This window comes from Egretta garzetta, unplaced genomic scaffold, assembly GCF_000687185.1.
Source record: "Egretta garzetta isolate BGI_Z169 unplaced genomic scaffold, ASM68718v1 scaffold81, whole genome shotgun sequence".
NCBI classification, from domain to species: domain Eukaryota; kingdom Metazoa; phylum Chordata; class Aves; order Pelecaniformes; family Ardeidae; genus Egretta; species Egretta garzetta.
This window is the reverse complement of record NW_009258671.1, coordinates 8,204,439-8,217,334: the sequence shown is the minus strand read 5'-3', so window position 1 is coordinate 8,217,334 and position 12,896 is coordinate 8,204,439.

The window sequence follows — 12,896 nt, the reverse complement described above, 5'->3', positions numbered from 1 at the left end:
ATCCAAAGAAAAAAAGACTCTGAGTAAGTTTTGATTTACAGCATGGCCCCTTTTCCCCATACAGCCTGCTCAATGGCTGTTCAGTGGCTTTCTGATATTCTCTATGTGAAATCTGCATTGGTATAAAAAATACCACCTGGCTGGGTAAAAAAATTACCGATGACCTTATCCAAAGCTAATTGAAATGAATCCTAGTGAAAGGGCTGCAGAACGACGCTTTTGCAAAGACTTAATTGGGTTTGGGATGGCGCATTAAAGGGGCCAGTTGTGTGGGAGATGTTTTACCCGCTGTGCTTTCATAGTTTTTATTGTCTCCGACCTGCTGGAGCTCAGTGGTGGAATTTCGGGTGCAGCCTGGTTGCCGTCTCCGCTGGCAGGTGGAGGATATTTCTGAGTCCACCCACGTAAAATCTGCACTGGCGAATATCTCTGGACGTTTGCATGCACACATGCAAACACAGACACAGCCTGCATTAGAAAGCATCACTGGGGTTATAAAGTCAAATAAAGACATAATAAAAGGCAAAACGAAGGTGGTATAATTCCGTGTCACTGCTGTATACTCGGGCATTTTTCTGACTTCTTAGTGGTAGATTTTTCAATGTTAATAAAGTCCTTTCTAATGCAGTTATGAAATTGCCTAAGGTTTTTTTAGTAGCAAATTAAAACAAAACAAAAATCCCATTGCTTGGCATTGTGTTGACGCTCAATTTGATCATAAACAGGGATGAAACTTCTTGATCCACTTTTCCTGGCTGGTTTTCAAGGGCAGGGGGAGCTCTCTTCAGTCACATCCCGTCCTAGAAGACAGTGTTACACACTTTTTCCTTTCTTGTTCCCGTCTCTGGATCACCAGCCTTTGTCTCTTAGCCATCTCCACCTAATTTTCATTTCCCAGCCTGTATTAGTCTTTTTTTCTGCACGCCTCAATCCAGTCACAGGCTGCTTGTGAGCCCCAGCTCCCATCTCCTGGTTCTGCAGCCAGTGTCCTCTCCCACCTGGGCTTCCAGTCACACTGGATAAGCGTGCTCCAGGCTGTTACCTCCAAACACCTTTCCTGAGATCTTTGCTTAAACTTACAGTTCCAGGGAACATCCTGCTTGATGTTCCCCACATCAAGCTCAGGGAGGATAGAATAGCTAAAGAAATAAGCTGTGAAGCCTAAGAAAAGTCTTCTGGGCACATACAAACTCATTTTTTAATGGTCTTGCAACCTGGCCGAAGAGCAAGCTGTCTGCCATGAATTTCAGGATACAAACTCGTAAGGAAGGATGCACTTCTCAAGAAAAGGAGCACTAAGTTTGCATGTTTACTTTTGCCAAGGTAGGGCTACATCTTTTCCCATCATTTTGTTTACAGGAAGAGTGGCTTCGCTTGGACTGAAATGAAATGAAACAAAGGCAAACACCCGGCAGCCTGTCTCAGCCTGATAACCGGAATGGTAAAATTCACCCAAAATGCTTCAAGTTCGGCAAAGGTATAAGAAGCAAAAACAGGCCTCGCAATCTCAAATATCAGCTGACATAAAATTAGGCAGTGCTATCAGCTCCACCTATAAAGTAACTGTGTATCACGGGGTCAGCAGAGGGCGAAAGGGGAAACCCAAACCAAAACCCAGTACAAAAGGAAGATTTAATGGCTTAGAAAAATAACAACAGGGCCTCTACTTGGGCAGTTTTGGAGTCTGTGGAGATAATATGCTGGGTTCTTTCTTTTGCCGGCTGTATAACAGAGCTGGGAGAGAAAATTGATTTTTCATGCAAAATATTGAGTTGCAGTTCACTTGTAATTTAATTTATTATTTTTATACTCTGCACATAATTTGTTAGGGCTCTCTCCTATCTCTATAACATTGCTGAAAAAGGTAATATCGAACAGTTTGCTAGCGATATTAATTTGCTGTATTGTAGGCATTTCTCTTATCATCATTACTATTGTTTCCAGGCCATAAAATGTAACTGGTGTGTGAGCATGCAAGTATTTGCAGGCTGGGAAAGTGCTGCTTACTGCTAGGATGCATCGGTCACGCAGGTAGGTGGTATACCCGCAACATCTCCAGGCTAAGGATTGTGTCACAGCTCGTGTGGAAAACTGGGTTTGGGTCCGTTTTTTCTTTAAGTTGCTCATCTGTTTCCATTTTCCTTTTTCCCCGGTTCTTAATGCTTCACTCCTGCCCCTCCTCCTTTTTTGCCCTTTATTTATTCTAGGAACTCAGGAATGCAGGTTTGCAAGAAAGCAAATTTTTCAAGGTTTGTGCCTGTTTGATATGGGCTTTTAAAGCAGTTATGTATTAAACAAAAAGAGAAAAAGCCCCCAAACTCTAAAGCTGAAGACCCCACTCTTGAACTGCCATGTGGTTTGCAACGCGTAGATGAAAAAGGTGGCACGGGTGATACAGAGCAGCCTTCAGCCAGCTTTACTGCAGGGGAGGTCTCCTCCAGCTGGTGGTGGAGCCCTTGACGTGTGGTTGTGTCTTCTTGGGTGCGAATGAGCCAGAGGAGCCAGGGAGGGTTTGTGTCCTGAGGAGGTAACTGAGCTCTGGTGTTGTCTTCCTGCTCTCCAGCAGAGGCAGGGACTGCTGGACCGACCTGCTGTGGCTCGTGTTCCCTGCAAGCCCAGCTTGGTCGCCTGATGGAGACCAAAGCACTGAACTGAGAGGATTCCCAGGGATACCCCAGGAACAGTCTGCCTCTGGCTTGGGGTTGTTTTTTTTTCTAGAGGTCATCAAGATGAAGCTCTGTTTCTGTTCGGGGGGGGGAAGGTCTGCTGCTCACCTGGCTCCTTGAAGGGCTCCCTGAGCAGGTAAAATATGTGCTGCATGGGGCAGGCTGCCCTGAGCACCAGGGGCAGGCTGTTCTGGGCAACCATGTCATGATGGTGCCCTGGTAGGTCGGGAGGGCTGGTGGCTGCAGTTGCCCTTTCAGCTGGATTCATCAGCTCCATCTTTCAAACCCAATCGTGTCTTTGCATCCTCCAGGTCTCAGGACACAGAGGGCTGTACAGTGGTGACCTGAGGTAGAAACTAGGGTTAAGTTTCACTGGGAAAAAAAAAGGGGGAGGGAAAAAAAGATTCCAGCCACAACTTCACCTTTTAGGATATCTTAATCTCTTCCCCTCTCAGTCTGATATATGATTATCTTCCTTTTATAGTTTTTCTAAAAATACCAAGCCAAATTGAACCTAGCTATGAGCTGAGTTATGCCAAGGTTAAATTTGCTGTAATTAGGTTTTTCTCAATTTCTTCCTCCTTTGCTCAGTCTTAGCTTAATAATTAAGTGGCTCAAAGACACCCCCTCACCCCAAATTTTTTTCAGCTTACGAGTAAAACTAGGTAGCCCACCAACCGGCAGTTATTGTTGAGTGCTTGTAGGTAGAAATGAGTAGCACTTATTTCGGTAGCTAGTCACCTCTAATCAACAGTTTTATTCTCAGTCACCGTGTATGTCCAAACACCCCTTTGCCAGTGAACCTTTGCTACCTAGCAGACCTCAGGCAGGAAGGAACAACGTGTCTCTTTCTTTCATAAAGGCTCTTTCTCCTACAGCCTGGAAATGCTGGAGAGCAGCCAGTTGTGTTGGAGTCACTCTATTCACCGCTAAGGTTACACTTTGGGAAAAGCTGCGTGCACATAGAGAAAAATACAACCAACAATTCAGCACAAAATGCCCTTCCTTAGTCAGACAGAACAAAAACGGGATTGCACAGAGAGGGCTTTTCTTTTATTTGTCCAAAATGAATTTATGTGCATCTATTCAGAAGGCATAATTTCTGTAATAAACGCTGAGGAATATCTGCAAGTGACTTAGAGCGTGGGGTGGGACCCAAAGAGGTGACTCAGTATGCAGGGGGGCAGGGAACACCGTTTCCTTTCTCCAAAGAAATGATTAAATTCAGTATAATTAAGACAGGTGGGGGCAAAAGTTCTCCTGGTGCACGTCTCTCATTTGAACCAGCATCTGTGGCTTCACTCTTTGCTAGGGAGTGGCTGCAGTGGTGTTGGCAGCGAGGGGCCTTGGCGCCAGATGGTTTGATCAAGCTCGTCCATGAAACGCTTCTCAGGCGGCCCTTGTTAGACACCCCTGCACCGGGGTGCGAGCCAGCTCCAAAGCTCAGCGGCAGCGTTTGTGCCCTCACGCGGCTCCAGGTGGGCGCCATCGCTCTGCCGGAGGCGATGGGGCACACCCCGCCCGTGGCAGATGAAGAGTATATCTGCGTGTCTGCTCCCACCCTGCCGCAGGTAATGGCACCTCAACCTCTTGGTGAAGTACCCCAGGGCGAGAGTGGGTGCCAGCGGGAGGCTGTCATGGGCTTCCCCTTCCCCGCCTCTCCCGTGGTGCCTGGCCGGTGTCCTCAGCTTGCCCCAGGCTCTCCACGCATCCCCTGGACGTGTCACCCAGAGGGGTTCACACCTTGGGAGAAAGGCAAGAGCTGGAAGGCACCCAGGTTCACTGGTTTGGCACTAATCACAGGAATCCTAAAAAGCTCTGTTTACTACTGGTCTGTTATTGTCCGTTCCTAGAAACAGTAATTCCAGGAAAGCAAACGGGTGTTTCTATGTGAAGAGAGTACTTCTCATGTCAAGTAAGATACCTGCCATTTTTCGTGGCATTACAAACAACTGTATTTAAAAGAATAACATGAAGGTTACAAAGGAAAGCATAAAAAGGTTGTGAAATGTCAGTGTTAAGGCTACCCTTCCTGTGTATACAGTATGACATAAACTTTAATAATAAGTTTGGGTGTTATGTTTTTCCACGGGGCCCTTTCAACAGTGCATGTTAATGGTGATATACTCCGGGGTTTATAATGAAGAAAGGTTTTTTTCATAGGACCTCCATATCATTTCCTATTGAAATAGCAAGTTGTTGTTATTTGGGTGGGCGATTTAGGAAGGGAAATGAAGTTTTTATGGACTGGAGGAGCTGACTGCTGCCATGAGGAACTAGATTCCCTGCTCTGTTCTTTAGGAATAACCTAAAGCACATCTTTGCAAAGCACAGTGACAGACCATGCACGCCCAAGCAAGTTTTACATGAGCTTGTGCAGGTGCCAGAGGTAATACAGCGGTGCTAGTGTAGGTCCTAACCAAGTCCTTCCAGCTAGCGGGCAGGTTTTTCCAGAGCAACCCCACGTCTCTTCATAGCCCTGAATTATGCTGCATAGGCACATCACAGATGCGTGGACATCTGTGGGTGATGTTAGATCATGTCTACGTGGCTTTTGGAAGCAGATGCTGAGGGGCTTTGCCTGTATCGAAGCCAGCTGAGCGCATCTGGCCTGGTGTCGTGCAGCCGAGCAGATTCACCCTGAGCCCACCAGTGTTGGCAGTATCCTGCAGGTATCCACCTGCAGCGTGTCCCGTTCTCCTGTACGCCCCATCTGGGTTAACATCTCATCCTCCTTCGCCCCATAGCTAGGACCCTGTGGGACTGCACCTGCAGCACCTCAGCTGCGGAGTGTGGGAGGATTTTAGCAGGGCTTCACTTCCTCCCACCTCAGCTGCTATTTGCAAGGAGCCTGTTTGCAGCTGCAGTAGCTCTGGGTTTCTCCAGGTCAGTTTTTGAGACCCAGGAGCAGGGAAGCCTCTGGAAGTGGGTCTCCCTGCTGACAGCCATACAGGGCTGATTTTTTCCAGGCAAGCATCTCCAGCTAGGGCTGCCCATCATCTGCAGAAAATCCGCACTGTGTGTGTTTCAAAGGGAAACCCCTTGTCTGCCCATGCACAATTTCACCCTTCTCTTTGGAAGTCAGCATCTCGGTATGTCATAACAAGGTCTCTGTCATGAGAAAGGTGATCGTAATTAGCATACCCAAATTTCTCTGGAGACTAAAATCGAGATCTATTGACTGAGATAAAGAGGAGGTTAATGCATTTGGTGCCAGGCAGAAAAAAATCCAATATATGGATGACCATTATTAAGCACTTTTAGGTGTTGTACCTTCTCTGAGAATCAACTTGGGGAGAAGGGGGAGGAAAAAATCAGAAAAGTAACATGCTTAACCAACAGTTGAATAATCCTGTGACCTTACTTCTCAGGCATCAGGCCAACAAGGCTCACAGCCTGCTCAACCAAAATCTGCCTATCAAATTGATTGTAGGATGAAGGGGGCAAAGTGATTTTTCAATGTATGTATCAAAGGGGAATCCCAGTAATAAATCCCTAATGACAAATATCTACCAATCATCTGTTGGAGCAGGCCTTTCATTGGGGTAGAGGTGAAATAACTTCACGTGATGGGGCAAGAAGCTGGAAGCTCAGTTCTCCTTGATGCAATGAGTTGCTCAGTCCAACGTACATGAGGACAGAGTCCTCCTGTTTGGACCTCGCATCACTTCAGGTTGACTGTGGCCAGGGAGTAAAAAAAAAGAACAGAAGGATTCAAAATTTCTTTTGAGACTGTAGCCTGAAAAATACAGAGGTCCTCACTCCTGAAGGCACACTCAATTTGAAGCATTCAAGCACAGTCTTTGCTACTGGGGATGTCCTGCCAGTGCCTCAACAAGGCTTCTGGTGGGATTGTTTAAACCTCCAGCAACTTTCCCTGGGTTTTCAAGCAGTCACTAGTGATCAGCAATTGGAAGAAATATGGATGCTCTGCCGCTGCTTTCCCTTTGTTGCTCTCAGGATACCGGTGGGTGTGAAATTCACCAGCCAGGTTCACAATTTGCCCCAAGATCTGTCAGGGAAATAATTTGTCATGGTTTCTGCATCCCCTTTTTTGTTGTAGGTAAAGCCTACAAACTGCCAGGGTAAATCAGCACTGCCAGGAGCTAAAAGGAGAGCCTGCTTTCAAACTCAGAGAGCCATCACTTCCAGTAATCTGAAATCCCTTTCCTCCTTAAATAAGAGCATTATCTTTTAAAAACGGTAGCTATCAGTCTGGAGGGATAAGTGAGCATGGTGAAGTGGGAATGCAGTTCGCAACACCTCCACAAGGCGAGGCAAAGCAATATCATTTCTGTTTTACGAATGGCAAACTTGAAGCAAAGCACTGAAATGACTGGCTGAAGGCTAGAGAGGAATTAGATATTAGTGTTTTGCTGAGAAACCAGCATCCCCAATCTAGTGTTCATGCTATTAGATCATATCTTTCCCTCTTTTAGACAAAAAACTAATTAAAACAATTTCTTTATGTAATAGCTGTTATTAAGCCCGTGGATGCCAGAGCGTACTGAAGTGGATGCTGAAGGATAAATGGTGCCAGCCAGAGGCCCACAGTGGTGCAAGCCCAGTAGGAGAGGCGGGTGAGGGGCATCTGCATGCAACACTCAATAAATGCCTGTTTGGGCTTTTATCACAAAAAGATAATTAAACAGAAAGTGTAAAATCAGACAGGACAAGACATGATCATGAAACAAAGGACCGGACAAATAGCATTTGACAAATATAACGTTGAGTGAATGTTACAGGGCTGAGCCCCCTCTGTCTTTTAGGGAGTTATATTCAGGGAAAAATAATTTCACGTGCCTCAGGAAATTTGCTATGCTTTGAATACTTCTTTGTCCTGTTACTTGACCAACCCTAATGCAAACCTTCAGTTTATTTTGTACGTAACCTCTTCTGGTCAGATCGTTTCCGAGTGCAGCTGTTCTGAATGCATTTAGCTGGAATTTTGTCCACGAGCCATTATGATGGTTATTACATTTTTATTTTTAATATTCAAGAGAAAATGAATGAAACCCTCATCACCCTCCATCTACTCTGACTTGCTCAAGATAGATTATCTTTATTTTGGGGATTAACTTTCTCTCCCCCCAGCTCAATATAACGGAGTGCTTCTGTACAAAGTGTGGTGGTCCTCAGGTGGAATCTGTGCTTTTTTCCCCCCTTTTACTGTCTGATTGTACTGGCTTAAAACCCCTCTGCCATGGAAGCTCATTCTCAGGACTGTGAAAATGAAAGATAGCATGCAGCAGTTCACACACTGATGAGTCATGGTCAGAGGGAATTTAATTTTTGATTGTTCAGAGAAAAAGATGTCATTAGATGCTGGAGAATAACAATGTTTGATACTGAAGTATCTAAATAATGAGTCCAGAACAGAGCCTGAAGTAAATCTTAGTCATCATAGACAGTCCCTTGCAGGTTTGGCTGATGGGAGAAGGGCTATTCATACGACCTGAGTGGACAAGCAATGGCACGGGTCTAAGATGGACAAATGCAACCATATGAAATTTAACAAGAACAAATGCTGGATTCTGTACCTGGGATGGTATAATCCTGGATGCACGTATAGATTGTGGACAAGAGGCTGGAGTGCAGCCCTGCAGAAATGGATCTGGGGGGTTTGGTAGGTGGTAAGCTCAACAGGAGTGAACAGTGTGCCCTGGCGGCCAAGTGGGCCAGCCGCACCCTGGGGTGCAAGAGAATCGGTTGTACTAGCATTTGTGCAGCCTCACCTTGAGCACTGCCTGCCGTTTTGGGCTCCACAATATAAGAATGATATAAAAATATTAGAATATGTCCGAAGGATGGCAACAAAGATGGTGAAAGGACTAGAGGGCATGACTTACGAGGAGTGGCTGAGGATACCAGGCTTGTTCAGCTTAGAGGAGACTGAGAGGTGACCCCACTGCTCTCTACAACTTACTCATGATGGGGAGAGGGAGCTGCTGATGTCTCCAGTGTCCAGTGATAGGACGCAAGGGAATGACTTAAGGCTGCATTGGAGAAAGTTTAGATTGGATATTAGGAAAAAGTTCTTCACTCACTGGAACAAGCTCCCAGGGAAGCATTTATGGCCCTGAGCCTGTCAGTGTCCAAGAAGTGTTTGGACAGCAGATGTATCGTTTAACTTCTAGGTTGCCCTGTGTGGAGTCAAGAGTTGGACTCGATGATCCTCGTGAGACCCTTCCAACTCAGGATATTCTGATTCTATGAAATGTCTACTGAGTGCGTAATCTGCAATACAGCTCCACCCCAGAGCTGATCGTCCACTGCACTGCTGCTGCGGTACCCCATACCTTGTACATTATCTCCCTGTTCCCGTTCAAAGAGGCCCATGCCTTCCCCTGTCCTGGGAGCTGCTTGAACAATTTGTGCTCAGTTAAGCACACCTCTCGTTGTCTGTTTTCTTGGACAAAGATGCTGCCTTCTTCCATGCTCTGTTTCATTCTATGGGAGGTGCTCATTATTTACCTGCTGTCCATACTAATTGTGTGCCCAGCTGTATTGATGATCTTTGCCTGTATGTGCCTTTACAGTAGGGTTCAGAGTGAGATGTGAGGTGGGGAACCAGGAGACTGTCCTGCCTATCCATGGGAGGTCTACCAGGGTGAGCTGTATTCCCTCCCTCTTACTGCCTTCTTCATGTGTTACCCCTCCTCTGTCCCTGCTGGGCTGTTGCTCTGCCCTCCCTGTTTTGGCTCCATTGCTGAAATTCCACTGTTGGCAGAGATGCAATATTATTCTTTAGGCATTAAGAGTTTTCATCCCACAGGGTTAAATGGTGATTCCCCGAGCTTCTACCCTCTCCTTCTTGCTACTTTTTGCCCTCTCTCCTGCAAGCTTTTTTTCCTGTTCCTCTGTGCAATAAGGCTGCTAAGTGATGTGGTGCTCGATACGTGTGTAGTGGCTGGAGTTTGCCAGCCAGCAGGTCATCTTTCTTCAGGGAGCTGTAGGAGCAGCCATGCTTCCGAGGAGCTAAATGTGAGGGGAGTGTCGCTGTCCAGGCCACTTTTCTTTTTAGGGGCTGCAGAACATAAGGCTGTGAGCTTTCTGCCAATTCATTTGCACAAAAAAGGAGTCTGAACAAGAAGTACATCCAGAAAGCCACTACTTCTGTGGCAATTTCTGGACCCATCCTGATTTTTGCATGGTGTCCATGAGGCCCAGTGATTTTAAAAGCTTTTATTAAAATGTCCTCCTTATCTGAGGACAGAAGAGTTGGAAAAAGTAGCTTTCTTGCTGTCTCCACTTGGAGCTCCTTTTTGGGCTTCTGGGCTTTCAAAGGGACCAGAGGGGCAGTTTCTGCAAGCCAGGGAAACCTCAGTGTTGCATAAAACAGGCAGTGGGCATGCATAAGCAGTTGGCTGCAAAAGCCTTGGCCAAAAGCTTACACCAGCCATACTAAGCACCCAAAGGAAAAAACGCTAGTGCCAACCGCTCACCTACTACTTGAGTGTTTGATGCCAAAAAAATAGTCTCTGTTGTGCTACAGATACTTAGCTTCCCTACATCAGTTCGTCTGTGCTGGTCATCAGCGGATGATCTCCCTTCCATCCTGCTGGAGTTCGGCTACGATTTCTAGTACCAGTGTTCAGTGGGGACAGTTGCTGTGTGGCAGACAACGGCTCTAAAATGGCTCAGTAGGCCTCAACAATAAAAATCTAATTGTGTTATTCAATCATGCAATAGCTTGCTTTCATCTGTACAAATAAGGCAGCACAAGTGACTAAATTCACAACTCAGAGGAAGTATTTCATAATTTTGCTGAACTTTTTTGAAGAGAACAACTAACTGTTAATTTTCTCCTTACTGTATTTCTGCTATTTTTAATGATATCACTTACATCTGAATGCTTCAGTGCCCATGTAATTTCCCTACTTGTATTTTTGAAAGAAGAATGACTAATATTTTCCAAATTATATACCATGGCAATTAAAGGGAAAAGGGACCTATATATGATTTGACTGAAGAAAAACAAATCTATTTTTAGATTAATCCCCCCCCCCTTTAAAGTAAAATTGCATTTCTTCCAAGCTCCTACCTGTCTCACTGACACCTCAAGCTATAAATTACCTGCACAACACAACCCCATTAATTTCATACATTAGGACACATCAGGGCACAGCTGTACCCCGAAAGCAGCGTACAGCCCTGCCCGTACGCTTGCTGTACAGCAGCAGTCATCTGTAGGCATGCACAGTAATCGCAGTTGAAGAGAAGCGAACTGTTACTCTTTTGTCACTATTAATATCAGGTTCGGTGTTGGCCGGGAACAGTCACCTTCACAGAACATACAGAAGCAAACGTATGTGCAGGTTTTCCTGGCTGCCACCTCCTGCTGCTTAGCTGGGATTCTTTAAGTCACTCACAAAGCCGCAGCTCTTGGAAGAAGGTGATTACTGAGAATTTCAGCTGGGGTTAGCTGGCTGGTCGCGGAGCCTTTTTTTTTTTTTGGTGGAAAATGGCTTGAAAAAACAACCCCTAGAAATCCAGAGTGCAAAACCCAACAGTGAAACTCCAGCATTTTTTTTTTTTTTAATTTCCCTTTGTAGAAGGTTAGGAACAGATGATAAGAACCACTAAGTAGCTGTAAGTAGTGCACAGAAGAGCTAGTGCTCACTTTAACCTTTGGGGTTCAAATGGTAATGTTATTTTGTTAAGACCCGCGTCACTGGGTTCTCACAGTCTGCTCCTTTTTCTCACTGAATTTGATCAAAAATATTGGCATAGAGATTTAAATCCTGATTGTGTTCCATCCATGTTTTAGCATTGGAACATCAGCTGAAATCCCAGTTTCATCTACTTTAATTGCTTATGTGCTCTGTGAAGAGAGATGCTTTCCTGAAGCCTATCAGGGTCTTAATGTTAGTTAAAGTGGTCTTAAGTTGTGCACGAAGGCTTGCAGAAGCACGAGCAGAGAGGGGTTCATCTTTTCCAGCAGATAATTTTAATCACAGCATTAGAGAGAATATTTCCCTCCAGTACGTTTCTTAGTGCTTTGCATTGCCTTGTTTTCATTATCCCTCACGTTGCCTCGCTCTCTTCCCAGGAAGCTGCGTGCAAGGCTGATTTCTTTTTTTTCTTTGCCTTCCCTCTAGGAATGCCCCTTCTCAGGTATCGGCATCTCTTGCAGCCACCGCAACAAACAAACAGCAGCTCTTTGAAGCAGAAGCTGAGGAGAGAGTGCCTTGCAACTGTGTGGAAGCGATTGCTCCAAGTCCAAAGGGTGATCCAGCTCTTTTAGAGATCTCTTCCCCCCCACCCCCACCCTCAACCCCCTTTTTTCCTTTTTTTTTTTTTTTTCCAGATCAAACAAGCAGCACTACTTCATTTAAATGATCTTGATCATGATGTGAGTAGGAAGGCGCCTTCCATAGTTAGCATTGTGAGGGAGAAACCTGATAATTCATTTATTCCATTATAATAGCAGGGGTAGCTTTAAGGTTTTTACCATCTGTGCTCCTATGGGAAGGAGGAGCAAAGCCAATACAAATTTAACCTTCAGATTTATGCTTCTGTGCTTCTCCATTGTGCCTCTAAAGTTCTTCAGAAAAAATCCTTAACCATTTCACTACTGTAAAAGAAAAACTACAGCTTCCAGATTCCACTTTTATGTTGCATCTGCAATATTTAATTTAATTTTAGATTTTAATAGCTATTCAAGGCAAGATATATATTTAGTGAGTGTTAAGTTTGATTGCATCTGTTTGTCTGTATGACCAAAATATCCAAACTAACATTAAACACTGTATCTTTCTTCAAATCTTTGTCTCCTAGCAAGTAATCTCGCAGTATTATAGAATACACAAATAGAAAATGCAAGATCTCATTTATGCCTACTGCTTTTACAAGGACAAAACTGTTGTTGAAGTGGGAGTGGGGACCTGAGACAAAAGGAAATTGCTAGCAGAGTTACATGCCAAAATTTAGGTTAAAAAGTTGTATTGATTTGCAGGTTTGTCTGGACTTATGGACAGATGACCTAGGAGAAACCGGGGATGTCTGAAAGTGGGCAGATGACCTATGAGCCAAGAGTCAGTTTCTCAGGCAAAGACCAAAATGTAACTGCATCCTAAAAGGGCGAGTGAGTCTTCCTCTTCCAGCCTTCAGCTGGGAAGGACTGAATTTCCTTAGCACGTTGCAAAATGATTAAAGGTTCAAGGTTAACATTCACAAATGGCCGCTAAGTCGGGGGAAGGCTCTAGAGAACAGAACTGGTTGTTGTTG